Genomic DNA, 9,355 nt, shown 5'->3' on the forward strand with positions numbered 1-9,355 from the left:
GTCGGATGCCCAGACATGTACTCCTCGCCCATGATCCAGTCCCATTGTAATACGGTGGAATGTGGCACTATGCTGTTACACTAGCCTGTCACTAAGTTCAGTACAATGTTCGACAAGGATTCCTCCATACTACCTTGCTCCCTGGTGGCCGAGTCTTATCTACCATAAGCTACGCTACGGTCTTATGCCCTGAGCATCTCACGGGTATGTGTCATCTCTTTTCACTTAGGAACGTACGTTTGGTGTTCCTGACGGTTGTTGGTGTCATGCATGTGTGTCTATACCGAATACTTGGTTCTGTTGATGAGGTGTTGTGCTGATATGCTGCTGTATTATGTTACTTGGTGAGATGCTCCCTTCCTTGAATGCACATGCATTATATGTGTTACCTATGTTAGGTTGTTAATGATTTGTGACGCATCTAATTTGCTTGTTACGGACAATTTGCATGCCTTTTTAGGTTGTTCTTCTCGACAATTCACCGGACTCCCAGTTTGTCTGATGGGAGGTCCAAGATTCGGCCATACTCAGGGTGTTCATTTGATGTCTTTGATTTAAATGTTTTCTTTTAGGTATTTCCGATAGATGACAGCACTCACAGATTGGATCACCAGTGCGAAGATGGGGATGATTCTGGGATGAATGTGATGATTGAAAAGGAAATGAGAAAGAAGCAAGAAAATAGTTTACGTGGTTCGAAAAGATTCCTACATTCACTGAGCAGATGTGTAGAAAGCAAGAAAAAACCATTGCAAGTATATTATAGGCTTTAAAAACATATGTGACTAGTTGGCAGCAATTGGCAAACCTCTTCAAGATGAATTGAAGATAATGTTTTTTGGCTGGTCTCAGTTCAGGATATGAAGCCTTTACCACCACTATGCTAAAGCCACCCATTCAGTCATACTTAACTGTGGTTTCTCTCCTTCAAGGACACGAAATCATGAAAGATTTTTCATGCATCTAAAAATAATGTAAATCAGTATGCTACTTTTGTTAGTCAACAGGTCCCAACAATCTAACAAGGGAACCAATATAACTACAGGCACAATAATGGAGGTCGATTCAACTCATGAGGAAGGGGCTTTTCTCCTGCTACTCAGGCCCGTGATAATCAGCAGAACAATAGTTCCAATGGAAGCCAATAAAAATAAACTTTCGGTCCAAATTTGTGATCTAACAAACCACACCGCCTTCAAATGATACCATCGTTTTAATCAGATGTATCAACCCAAGGACCTTCCTAAGGCTTTTAACTCTGAAGGTGACTGATCCAACTGATCATGACTGGTATCTAGATAACGACGCTACCACACATGCGACGGATAATCCAGGTAACTTAAAATGTTATTTCCTATGTCATGGATTCGACTAAGTCATGGTGGGAAATGGACAATAATTGGATATTACAGATATTAATGTTAGCAATCAAACTTTATTTCTTAAGAATGTTTTGGTGGTCCCTGAAATAAAAAGAATTTAATTTTTGTAAGTCACTCACAAGCACTATGCCATAATTGAGCTTACCTTGCCCGATGATAAATGTGAAATAAGAATCCTTCCACCTGGAATTAGACACTGCTCTTTGTCTCCTCCCCTTCACAGAAGGCCAGAGATGAATCAATCGATTCATAGGATTCCAGGTCGGCGCAGGACTGACAGGGCTCGAACCCATAGGTTCCGCCTTGATAGGGAGGTGCTCTGACCAATTGAACTATAATCCCAAGAAAACGAGGTGTATAACTTACATTATTTATTGTTTATTTTGATTTTATATTTTGATTTTATTTCGTCGAACCATAACCATATCGATAGATCATATAAAAAAAATAGATTGTAATCGATGCCTGTAACAGATATACTGGTATACATATCTACATAGATAGAAGAGAAGATGGATGGATATATCTTTGAGTTCACATCTGATTCATTTTTCATTAAAGGGCAAGAGGATGCACAAAGTGATTGCTGCAATAACTAGGCAGGGCGACTCGTATGCTCTCAAGGCTTCACCAAAGTCGGTTTTCTTCTCTACTCGGTTCAGGTCAGCATCTGTGCAGGTGTGGCTTGGCAGGCTTGGACATCGAGCTCCTGAGATCCTTAGTTATCTTTCATCTCATGGGTTGATTAATTTGAATAAAGACTGCAACTTTTCTTTTATGTCAAAGCTGCCAAATGGGCAAGGCTTCTGATTTCCTTTTCTACCAGCTTCAAACAAAGAATATGATGCCTTTGAAAAAATTCGCTGTGATTTTATGCTTTGTTTGGACAAGAGGGAAAGGAAGGGGTGGAATGGAAAGGAAAAAAAAAGGAGGGAAAGGGAATGAAAAAGGAAGAAAAGGGAAAGGAAAAAAAATGAAAGAGGTGATTATAAAGCCTATTTGGATAAAAAGAAAGGAATGACTAAAATCATGTTTGTTTGGACCATATGAAGGAAAGAAAAGATATAATTTATATTACTTTATAATAATACCTCTGTACCAGACGATGAAAAGGGGGAAGGGAGGGTCGTCAATGGTAGTAAAAAGATGAACAAAGAAAAGAAGAGACTATGACATTTTTGTCGTGCAGGTCGGGTTGGATCGGGTCCAGACCCAGACCCGAAATCCATCGCTTGAAGAGGAGCCCGACGCCCTCTCTTTGCCTTCATCTCCCAGTCGCTGGTTCATAGTTGTTGCTGATTCATGTGATGCAGTGTAAACTAGAGGCAGAAGAGAGTACAGTGGCAATGGAGGTGTTGTGCCGTGATAGAGGTGAAGGGCAGTGGCAGCGCGTAGGAGAGTTTGTCGATCTCTCCCTATCTCTTCTTTCTTTTCCTTCTTCCTCATCCTCCACCGCAACTCCATCCATTTCCCCTCTCTGTTTGCACTCTCTCCCTCCTGTGCTCTTCTTTCACCCTCTCTTCTCTTTGTCTGCACCCTCTCTCTCTCCACCGTCATCTCATTCTCACTATTTTTCCCTCTCCCTCAACCGAACCACCTCCTTACAGCTACCGTAGGCTCTCTTCTAATAGCATACCCTTTTCTTGACTTCTCTTTCTCTACTTCTCACTATTTTTGTGGTTGTTTGAATGGATTGCAGCTTGGGAACATGTCTTTTTCCTTATAACAGCGAATCAAAGGCATTGGTGGCAACGACATTGTATGATTTTAACCGTTTGGGGATCAATCGAGCATTTGAGGTGGCTGTAGGGAGCACTACAGTAGTTTGGACTCTAAGAGGGGTGAGTGAGGCCTAATCGAGCCTAATTGTTTAATATTTTCTATTAGTGCATGTATAATTATTATTTGATCATGCTGAACTCAAGATTGGATGATTTAGAATGTATGTTAGCGACGTTGTTATTTTAGGGAAGGTCTAACACTATTTTAGAGTGACGATATTCTATGCCTATAATTATCTTTCTAACATGATGGGTTAATATTAAAGCTGTTAGAAAGCATGGTTGTGATTTGATGTGGCTGAGAAGGTATAGGACCGTTTTTGCAAACACGTGGTGTATGCTATTGTTGATGTGCATATTGAATTGTTGGTTGGGAAAAAGTGTGTATGTTGGGAAGACGCCTCAACTAAGAAAGCAAGTGGGAAACATATTAGTGATAGGTTGAATCAAAGTCATTTGGTCACAACCACAAAGAGTTGGGAAGAGACTTATTGGAGGGCTTCATGGGCCGATACTATCCATCGGCACCCTCTTGAGGTGATGACCTATGCCTCAATGATTTTGATTTCATACTTGTATAGATTGTAAAGCAGAATGAGTAGAAATCTTATCGCTTGACTTTGTTTGCAGGTACACCGGGCACATTGAGTAGACCTTGAGTGACAAGATTCGAAGCTCGAGGCATTTTGAGTAATTTTGGCTACACGTGACATGTATGGCGGCATTCTTGGCAAATCCCTACTTATAGCCAACTTTAGAATGTGTGCCCTTTAGGATCATTGAATCCTATGTTTGTGTTATGATTGACTGAATGTATGCATGTGATTGAATTGTTATGAGATTGATTTTGTTTTTAAAAATTACTACGCAATTGCATGTGCATGCTAGCAATTATAACTGCTTATGAGAGATGGGGTGGGGTATCAAGTCGAGTATCTCCTCGACTCTGATTATGCATTAGAAAGTATCATAGAATGATAATTTCATAAGATACAAGCTAATCACGAATCGAGACTATCTTCATAGTTCGGCTAGGTTTTGAAAGATGTGATTGATGTGAATATTGTAATAAGTTTCAAATGCATTGCCGTAGGCATGATGTAATCAAATGAAGTTGAAGGGTAGATGTACCCGTAAAGTTATGATGGCTAGCTAAGAATATTGACTATATGTGTAGCATTGATGTGGAGACGTTTGGAGGTAAGAGTGCACTCATAAAGTGAACCAACCTTATGTGCTAGCCGGTCATTTTGTGAATGTGTTATCATAATGATAAGTAAGAAAGATTAATAAATGTAAAGCTAGTGGGTGATGACAATGTGTTTGGGAGATGTCTACCCTCACCACTGGCATCGCCTGTGAGGAGCGTAGGCGGTGCAAGGCCTCAAGATATCGTTGTGTGATGTGCTTGGAGCATTGGGCTCCCGCCTTCCCAACCTGAGCGTCTTTGGAAAGGCTGAGCAACTCTCCTTAAAATTCACACATCCATGGATGAGTGCTCTATCGTTGCAGCGTAAACAGATTTGTATCGTTTCGGGCCACCATAGGGATTGTCTCCCGACTGTACTTCGCACGTGATGTGCACGTGCTTGTGTTTGCATCCACATGAACTGTCAATTCACTAAAGCTAATGTAAATGAAATGATTGTAAATAAAAAACATGTGAATGTGAAGGATGTGAATATGCATAAAATGAATATGATTATTAAATACGTTAATTGTGGCCATTGAGTGGCATTTGTATGTCGTGGTATATGTAAGGAGCTTCCATGACAAGTCATGTGACTACATGCTCCTATCATGATATGATAGTGTTTTGTTTTTCGTATTTGCTATACCCTAGAATTGAGTCCTTACCATAGTGGGTCAAGAATTTATCTGGTGTATTGTCATACTACAAAGGATAGGATTTCTATTGTTCACTTTTTCAGGTTTTGGCGGACTCAGGGCAGCAGGTTTATCAGATGACTCAACTCACATCCCACTGGAGAGATTTTGGGTCTATTGTCGTGTCGGCACGTCATGTTTTGGTCTTATTAATGTCTTGTTTTTGTTAGACATCAATATTGTGGTTTTGGGGCATTTTTGTCATATGTATTATTGAAAAATATGATGTGATTTTGTATGAACTGAATTTATCATATAATGAAAAACTCTCAATGTCTTTGATTTGCATACCTCATTTCTTTTTGAGTCATTGTGTCGTTGCTCCTCAATGTTTTATGTTTTAACAAAACAAAAAAAAGTTATTTGAGGGTCAAAGTGTTGGGGTGTGACAGAGACGAACCTGAAGAAGTTTCTTCGTTGTGATGGTTTACGTGATCCGTGGTAAAAAGAAACTATGGATCGAAAAAGATGCTGCTATCATGTAAAACCTTGTTCATGCATGCACAAAGAGAAAGAATGGGCATATGTGGTATAAAATGACAAGTCTTTCTTTTTTTTTCCAATCCCACTAATTTTGAAAGGATCGAATTGTTACAATTAGAGCATCCTTTCCATTCTCTCCTTTTCATTTCCTTTCTTTTGCAACCAAACAAGTTTTTGACTTCTCTTTCCTTTTCCTTATGCTTAATTAATCAATCAAACAAAACATTATTTTTTTTTCCTTCCCTTTCCCTCCATCCAAACAGGATGTTAATGACAATGGGGGAAGTTTTGCTTTATTGATTTGTTTTTATGTAAAGACTTTTAGTAGGGTTGGGCATTGGGCCGGGCCTAGGGCTGCACAACGTGTCGAGCCAACTCAGGCTCGACTCGAACTCGCTCGAAAAAACTCAAATCGAGCTCGACTCATTTATAAACGAGCCAAGCTCGAGTTTAAACTTATACTCGAAACATTAAACGAGTTGAGTTCGAGTTGTAAGAACTCAACTCGTTTATGCTCGACTCGGCTCGATTACTGAAAATCTTTTCTCTTAATTATATGAACCGGTTCACCAAGTCACCAAAACCGATTTACCAATTTAGGTTAAACTTTTTTGTTTATTATGTTTTCATTTTTAACATTTTCGTTTCGACTTCTCCCTGTCTCTCTCATTAATACCGTGGCGGGAAGAGAGAAAGACATAGGGGAAGGGTTTTTTCCTCATCACTGCGTTCTCCCTGCAATTGTGCTGCCCGGAGCTGCTGGCCATCTACCGCCTGAATTCCCTCTTCTCTAACGAGGTTCCTTCTCTCCACCTCCCTCTCAATGTTTGTTGCGTCTCGAGAACAGAGGCTGGAGTGCAGCCCCTAGCGCCACCACCTTCACAGCCATTAACCTCCTCCCTCCTCTCTCTATTGCGTCTAGAGAAGACGGACGTCACAGCCCTTAACCTCCTCTTCTCTCTCTATCGCGTATGGAGAAGAGGGGGCGTCGCAGCCCCTGATCATCTCCCCCCCCTCCCTACTGCGCCTGGAGCATGGCCGCACCAACTCATCGCCGCTCTCTCTCCTCTCTACCACCCAGCCAGCGGCACAAAGGAAAAAAAGAAAGGGGCAAAACCCCTCTTTCCTTCTTCTTTGCCCTTCTGCTCTCACTCTCTCTCACTCTCTCTCTCTCTCTCTCTCTCTCACAGACTCCATCTCCACTGTGTGCTGAGTTACCTTCGTGAAACCCTAGCCCGCATTTTTACTTGGTTGTTGTTCAGTCGTTCACTTGTGATTGTTGCCCTAGGACTTCCATTTTCTTTTCATGCTTTTAGGGCTTCCTCGCCGAGGATGGCGTTGGGGTTAGCCTAATAGTTGCACAAGTGGAAGCGGGTGGGTCAGGTTGAAGGTTTCTGCGCGCAGTTGCCGGAGGGAAGATGGCGTCGGCCGTGGAGAAGGATCTGGAGGAACAACTCGTCGAAGCTGGGAATAAACTCCGGAAGCCACCAGCTGAGCTCGACGAGCTTCATTGCCTCTTGAGGTTGGTTCCTTCTATTCTAAACGAGTTAATCGAGTTAAGGGAGTCGAGTTCGAGGTCGACTCTGTACAATCGAGTCGAGCTTGTGTCAGGGACCTCGACTCAAGTTCGAGCTCGAGCTCAGCTCAGCTCGTATGCAGCCCTAGCCGGGCCGGGTCATCCCGGCCCGAAAAAAATGCCCAACTGCAAGCCCGAAGAAGCTATCAGGCCAGCCCGAGACTCGGCCCGTTGCTAACCGGGCCGGATCGGGCTTCCACATTATCGGGCCTCAGGCTTTATTGTTTGCCTGAGGCCCGACCCGACCCAATACCCAAGCTTACTTTTTAGTTACATCTTTTGAAATTTGAATATCTACCTAACATCCTCCTTCACCTTCGTTAGCGGTGGCTACCGTTTCAATGCCACCTTTATCATCGTGATCTTGTTGTGATCTAGCTTTATCTCTTTCCTTATTTAATGGGGCAGAATTAGCGTTGACCATATCTTTGCAAGGATCTGCTTATCAATGATATCATTCTTGTTCCCCAACATTTTTATGTGTGATCCATGTGTATGCAATAGTAATGCATATATAGATATATGTTTTTGAGTTGCCATCTTTTTGACTTTATGAATGGTTCGTTATAATATGCATGACATTACACGTGTCTCTCAACACGCTACCACCATCAAACGTTTGAAAATAATTCCAGGAAAAGCTTTCCATCCCCTTCAAACATAAAAGAAGTAGTCATGCTGAAAAAGATTTCATATCCAAGCTCAACTTAGTAAAATTTTCTCAAACAATCAAACACCCTCTTGGTGTTAAACTAGCCCTCTCATAATGGTTAGAGGCTTGGACGCACACATAATATTCGAATCCGCACACTAGTTGAGGGATGAATACAAGATTGAAGCAAGGTTAGTTATTCAGGGTTGAAAAATGGTCGAGAAACATAATTTAAAGAGAAGACAGTGCAGAGTTTTGCTTAGTAAAATTTTCTCAAACAATCAAACACCCTCTTGGTGTTAAACTAGCCCTCTCATAATGGTTAGAGGCTTGGACGCACACATAATATTCGAATCCGCACACTAGTTGAGGGATGAATACAAGATTGAAGCAAGGTTAGTTATTCAGGGTTGAAAAATGGTCGAAAAACATAATTTAAAGGTTAGTTCCTTCAAACACGTTTTGTATGATCTATGGATATAATGGTGATTTAATAAATTCTGTACTTAGATTAGACAAAATCAGATCCATATATCCATTCATTCATGAAAATTTTGTTTCAAGTTTTCTTTTTTAAACATCTTTATCAATGAGTGTTTACAAGCACTTGGAATGTCACTAAGAAATTACCGGTTTAACGAGAAAAGTACTTGAAATTGGGAAGCATATTTGAATGATGGATAGATCATTAAAAGGCTAGCGTCCAAGAGATGGAGTGCTGGAAATTCTGAAACACAGCAAATAATGAAGATGAATTTCAATGATTTCTAATTTAACAAAATCAGACGAAAATTCGTGTAATATAATTGCACCTTGTTTTTCGATATTTTGTAAAAAGTGATCCTTTATGTAAGCCTGTTATGGAGTTTTTTCACATACTGAATTTTCCAAAACACTTTGAAAGTAGGGATGTCAATATATCCGATTTGAATAAGGAAAAATTTAATTCAAATCCAGACATCCCTGTTTGAAAGCTCCAGCTTCCGTCTAACTTTAATAATGCTTCTACCACAGATTTACAACCTGCGTAACGAAACCTGTTATTTCTGGCCTAAGTTTTCAAGTTTGAGCATGAAGATCGGATCTTCGCTAAAAGTTGCAGGCAGTTACGCAGGCGTGGCACATGAACGCCAGCAACCAACGAAAACTCTATTTGGAAGATATATCACGACCTTAATTGAACATGATCTGTCAAATAGGTGGTACAACTTAAGTCCTAAGCAGACGATTCCAAGAATCAGGAATTGAGTACAAATATTTCAGTTAAACTCTTCAGAACAATAATTATTCAAGAAAAAAACATTTAAAAGGTATAATACGGAAATCAGAGAGAAGGTGACAGTGTTCCTCTCGTGCTTCCGTTGGGAATTCCACAACCCTTAACTGGCAGCCGCTAATTTCAGGAACTGATCATTTCCACCCCACCATGTCCGTAAACTTCTCCCCAATTCCCAAACAATGAGATAGACAATTAGCTATAGATGCCAAGTTCCAGAGACAAAACACATATATGGTTTCCCATCTTAAATCTTCGTTTAAACTTCACATGAACCACATCTCAAATTTTCTCCCTACCCCAGACAAAAATGAGATA

This window comes from Nymphaea colorata, chromosome 11 (assembly GCF_008831285.2).
Source record: "Nymphaea colorata isolate Beijing-Zhang1983 chromosome 11, ASM883128v2, whole genome shotgun sequence".
Lineage (NCBI taxonomy): Eukaryota > Viridiplantae > Streptophyta > Magnoliopsida > Nymphaeales > Nymphaeaceae > Nymphaea > Nymphaea colorata.